The sequence below is a fragment of the Pipistrellus hanaki genome (genome assembly GCF_964339955.1).
Source record: "Pipistrellus hanaki genome assembly, chromosome: 18".
NCBI lineage: Eukaryota > Metazoa > Chordata > Mammalia > Chiroptera > Vespertilionidae > Pipistrellus > Pipistrellus hanaki.
Genome location: NC_140520.1, coordinates 31,775,093 through 31,781,249, shown reverse-complemented (window position 1 = coordinate 31,781,249; position 6,157 = coordinate 31,775,093).

The following is a 6,157-nucleotide window of genomic DNA, read 5'->3' as shown; positions in this document are numbered from 1 at the left end:
AATTCCAACATTTTGTTATCATGTTTTAAAGTAATTATTTGCTTTACTAAGATGGAAATTCTGGCTGCACCCTCTCTCTCTCTGACCCCAGAATTAACACAGTATTTATTTCACAATGTTTGTCCAGGACTTTAATATTGAAACGGGGTACACCTGCAAATAAATAATTTATCCTGGTGGTGGCCCAACCAAAACTTGTCAAATGGGTACCTGTCCATTCTGTCAAGGTCTGGAGGGAAAGGGGAGCGTGCCATCAGATAGAGGAATACAAGCTACCACGCTACCTGGAGAACAAGTCTCGGTATCCACTGTATGTGAACATGTATCGGTGCTGCTTGTGCAAGAGACAAGGCTTTTTGAGCTGGAAGGCAATTTCAAAAGGCAACACCTGTTTCAAACCAAGGCCAAGAATTTACAGCTGCATTTTGAAATTTCAACATATGTGTACTTTAGTTTTGGGATGTTATCCATGTAGGATTTGGGAGTATAGAGAACATAAGCAGACAGATGTGCATGAACCATGAGATCCTATTTTGCACTTAAAATCCAGAAAATATTGCTGCTGCATACACTAGGATAGTGGTCGGCAAACTGCAGGCTCACGAGCCACATGCGGCTCTTAGGCCCCTTAAGTGTGGCTCTTCCACAAAATACCACAGCTTGGGTGAGTCGATTTTGAAGAAGTGGCCTTAGAAGTTTAAATTTAAAAAATTTGGCTCTCAAAAGAAATTTCAATTGTTGTACTGTTGATATTTGGCTCTGTTGACTAATGAGTTTGCCGACCACTACACTAGGATGTTGAGTGGGCACACTGAGCACAGAACCTCTAACCCAAGTAGAGTGCCCAGTAGGATACAGTGGGCACTGAGCATGGGAAGGTACCTAAAAATGAGATGGGGTAAGCAGCAGGTTCACTAGGTTAAGTATATGGAGGGCAAACACTGCCCTCTACTGGCAGAGGATAAGGGCTGTATAAACAAGATTTTTCTGTATAGTCAGTGTATTTAAGACATCCTAAAATAAAAGCTTTAAACAAATTGAAGCTTCCAATCTAGGGACCATAGGAATTTTCAAGTAAATTTAAGTATTTGAGAATTTTTATCTCACTGAGAAGAATTTTCCCCATTGTCTTTGATGTAAGTCATTAGCTGGTTCAAACATGTCACTCAAGAGATGCTGAAGGACAGCAAATTGCTCAAAAGGTTATTAGAAAGAAGGTTCAAGGGGCCCATTTATACAAGATAATGGGAGCTGTGACAACTTCAAGCACACAGAACGGCAGGATTCAAACCCTTGGGCCACACCTGCCCCATCAAAGCACATCCTACCTGAACCAGTTTTTCCCCCCCAACCAACAAAATTGAGGAACATCTGGTCAGTCTCAGTCGTTGGGAAAACTGACTGAGGTATTATGTAAATTGCACTCTATGAATTACAAAGCACTGTACAGCCAGTCTTAAGTTACTGCATAGTAATCTCATGAATAAGAGTCCAGGGAGCTCCAAACGTGTTTTACCAAACCTGCTTGTCCCTGGGTTTGAAATCCTTTACACCCGATTGCATTTCTTCAGCATTGTACTGACACAGAAATCTGGTATGTTAATCATATTTATGAGTGTCTGGTTACATTCTCCAAAGTCAACTTTCACCTGAGACAAATAACTCTATAAGAAATTAGCCCGAGGGTCAAGAGCATGCAAAAAAACATTAAATTTCAAAGTTAAGCTTAGTCTACATGTTAATTAAATATTTGCATGACAAGGCAAGAATGTATCTAAGGGGCAAGGCTGAAAAGAATAAAACCCCGAATAGCTACAATATCAGCCCAATTCTAAATAGGACCTTCTACCATATTCACCACCTAGGTAGTATTTTATTCTAAAATTGCAATATAATGAAGTTCCTATGGGTACTTAAAATTGAATGCAAATGTTTGTTTTGTTGAGTATAATTATCCTAAATTAAGAATTTGACCTCCACACTTTGTAACTTTTTGACTTGAGACAGGACACGCTTTTCTCGTTACCAACTAGAGTGATGGCCACCGTTAAGAGCCTCAAGAATTCATTCGGGAAGCAGGTTTTCCCCAACAGGCTGGACTGGGAGCTGACAGGCCCAGGCGATCAGCTGTCAGTGTATTTGTGTAAGTATTCCAAGAAGTACACAGAGCACATATCTGGGTTATAAAAGCCCTTTTATAAAGCCATTTTTAAACAAAACAAAGTTTACAAAAGAAAAAAAGATACAGAAAAAGAATAACTTGCTTCGTGTCCCCAAAAGAAAGAAAAAGGGGACAATGCCAACATGCTCAACAATAAAGGGTTCTTTTCCTTATTTTTTAATACAAAATACAAGCGAAGGATACACATACTTAAAACAGAGCTCAGGAGCAGACACGCAGTCCTGGAAACCCTTCCATAAAGAAAGCAGGAGTCTGTTTTTTCTTTGTCTATGCAGGTACATACAGAGACTGGGATATGGAAAAATTAAGTATCACAAAAGACCATCACACGTCTACCAATGTATGTTGCATCTATAATTCATGAACAAAATCATGTTGATTTCAACCCCATTTCATTTAAATTAAAAAAAAAAAACACACAACTTTTAAATAAAGTGGTTACATTCAAACTTGAATTTCCTTAGTACCATGCTGCAGATTTCAGCACTGTTAAGGTATTGCAAGAACGCCCAACCCTCTGGTGTCTGATCACGTATCTAGCAACATCGTAGTATTAAGAAAGGGATGCCCCGGTCTCAGCCCACGGACTTAAAATTAAACATATTTACCCTTCCTGCTCAGAACGTAAAAGATTAAGGACTAAAATTAAGGAAGACTGGGCATTTTAGAGCTGGCAAAATGAAGTCTGAAAGATGAATCAAGGCAAACAATTACTGAGAACGTGGCTGCTGCTTAACCTGACAAGTCTTCAAGTCTTTCCTTAAATCTTACAGGAGTTAGGTATTTAAGGTTTGCTGCAAGACGGTCATGGTAAACAAACTAAGTAGAGCTCTTATTTACAAATCTTGTAACAAATACTTCTGGAGGAAAAAAAGAATCCACTAATTTCCAGAAGACAAAGGTTTAATCGCCAGACATATACACACACTCACACGCACACCCACACAATACTTCAGGGGTTTTTATACATGTTATTTAGGGGTAAGCTAAGTACTATCCCCACTCCCCATCAAAAAACAAACAAACAAACAAACAAACAAACAAAAACAATTTTACCCTCCCCCCATAAGTTTAGAAAACCCCCCTTCAACCCTGATGTACAAAGTGTATGCACAATGGTGGCATTTCACCATCCACACAAAGCATGCTCCAACAGATGTCACCAGTTCAGTCACTCCGTTGGCATGGCAACAGGCAGGTTTAGGGGACTTTTGTCAATAGTGGTTAATACACAGTCAGCACCACTGTGAATTTTGTGAACTAGGCTTTGAAGAAAAAAAAAAAAGTATGACTTAGGGATTTGAGATTCAAAGAGTCGTTTTATATCAAGTTTATCCCAAGACCAAGGGAAAATGGTTTGCAGATTGAAATTATGTCCTAATATTCAAATAAACTAACTCCTTTACAAATAAACCCAGCGCCAAGTGTAGGACAATTTTCTAATCTAAAGAGCAACCGGATTTTTAGCTTTCTCTATCTCAGTGTTTATGCCTGAGGGCCACGGAGCCCGGAGCCCAGGCTCTCCCTTTGCAAACTCCGGAGGTGACGCTGGTTCTGCTTCTCAGAGCAGCCACAGGTGAAGGGGGCGCAGGACCATTCCAACTCCCCTTCTTCACCAGTGACAACGGCCACATGGCCTTTCCTCAAGCTTCCCCGTCACTCCTGGTGTCAGCTTCTGCCCTTGCCTAACACTCTCAAAGCATCTTCTAAGGAATGATTCCCTTTCTCCAACCAGTACTCTAAAAATCCACTTGTTACCTGAATGGTCATGGTTAAAAAAAGAAATGTTTGGGGGGAAAGTGTCAAGTTCAACTTAGCTGACCACATATATTCACAAGAGTGTCAAAAACCTTACTGGATTATAACTTCCAGTTCCTCTTGATTAGTTAAGTTACCTGTAAGAAAATGCTTTTTGAACCAGTATCAAGAATAAGTACTGAAATGAGGATTCAACCTGGGGCAAACAGTTACTATGGAAAAGAAAAGACATTAAACCTCCTTTATGGGAAATCAACTACTCTTCGAGATAGAAAGACTTCCACTCATTACCTCCCCAAAGGTGGTCACACCCATTAACTTTCCTTTAGTGGAGATATGAAAGGCAGGTTTGTGGAAAGCAGGACAAATCTACCATTACTAAAATTAAAATGTATCCTTTGGGTCTACTCCATTGATTCCAATCTAAGGTGAGGAGGGCTAAAAGCAGCAGCAAAGTACAGATAGACTTAAATGTAAACTACCCATGTCAAGTTGTGTGTGTGTGTGTGTGGGGGGGGGGGGTGAGAAGTCTAGAAAAAAATCTTAAGAACTAGAATGTAGTGTCAGTAGGCACAGCTGCCGAACTCCCATGTTTCAGAGGTAAACCTAACAGAGCTAACACAGAGAATTCCGTTAGCACAAACAAGCACCTTCGAGGTTAATGTCCCATTTCCTGAGCTCTGCAAACAAGGCCATGAAAGCTATTGCCACCTCATCATAGGCACGCCAGGAAAAAGAGGGAGATTAGTCAAGGGTGGTGCCAATGACCAGCCACCATCAGCTTACAGCTTGTAACCCAGCCTGACATCACAGCAAGCCTGACTATTGAGCACCGGTTTCCAGTTAGACACCACAGCTACCCTCCTATTATATTTGCATGCATGATTTGAAGGGAAGACTAGAGTGTTTTAAATCAATAAAAAGTGGAGAAAACAAAGGTCATTCAGAGCCTGTCTCTCACTTGGGGACACAGATCCTTTTGTCCAGTCTATTTGAAATATAAATGTTTTTCAATCTCATGAATTAATTTGTTAAAAAGGAATTGCAAACAAAAAGCCCAACCAAATACACACAAAGAACTTAGAAGACAAATTACCTCTAAAATACGTGCCTGTATCACATAGATGTTAGTGCAGATTAATATATTTAAGAGACTGTTACATAAAATACCGAGGCTAAAGTTTTAAAAAGACCCCCTTGCCCACCACTGATTTTCACAAAACATAATCTAAGAAAAGCCCAAATGTTACTAGGAATGTAAAACAAAGTTATAAACCCTTATACATAGAAGTGCATGGTGGAAACACTGAGGTCTCTTGCTAGAACACATACCTTGTTAAAATTGGGTACCTAAACAAACCCACTAAAGCAAACAGAATAACCTTTAGATAACGATCCAACTGCTACTTATAGTCAAGCTTTGCATTTTTGGCCAAGTACTAAAATCTTCAAATTCACTAACACATAGTGCAACAGCGATGCAACTGTCACTAGGTGTTGTATGTTTTTTTAATCACAAAGAATACTTCTTAAAGTGTCTTAATAATCAGAGTAAAACTATTCCTTAAATAACCTTTTGTTCTAGGAACATCTGTAAGAAAGCTATGTTTTCAGAGTAAAATATGCTGTAATTAAAAGAAAATTGCATTAAGTAAAATATTGAGGAAGCAAATCTAGATAAAAAGGCAGAGGTTAAATTTCACTAATTTTTCAACTTCTTAGCACACTAAGGCCCTTAACCCTTGTTTCCAGAAGCTCATGGTATCAGGATGTGGAGGATGGAACGCACATGGTCTATCTCCTGACTGCTTTCATAAGCATGTCAAGTCTGTTAACCGCACGTAGGTCTCCTGAATGCATACCTTTCTCTAGCCCTGCGGAACCTCTTATACTCCAAACAATAGGAGCAGTAAGCAGACACACCAGTAAAAAGAAAAACAGCAAATTAAACGTGTGGGAGCATCATTTAGCACACTCCCATCAAACACAGGACGTGAAGGAGGTGAAGACAGAGCCAGGAGAAATCATGTCCTCCAGCAGGGCTGGCAGGCACTGGGGATGGGTCTGCAGGAGCATCCTACATGGTAGCAGGAAGCCGAGAGATGCCCTTCATACCATGGTTCTATGAAGAAATGGGAAGATAGGTGTATGAAAACAAAAAGTTCTATCCCCAAATAAAAACAGCACAGTTCATGGAATCTGAATGCACACACAATT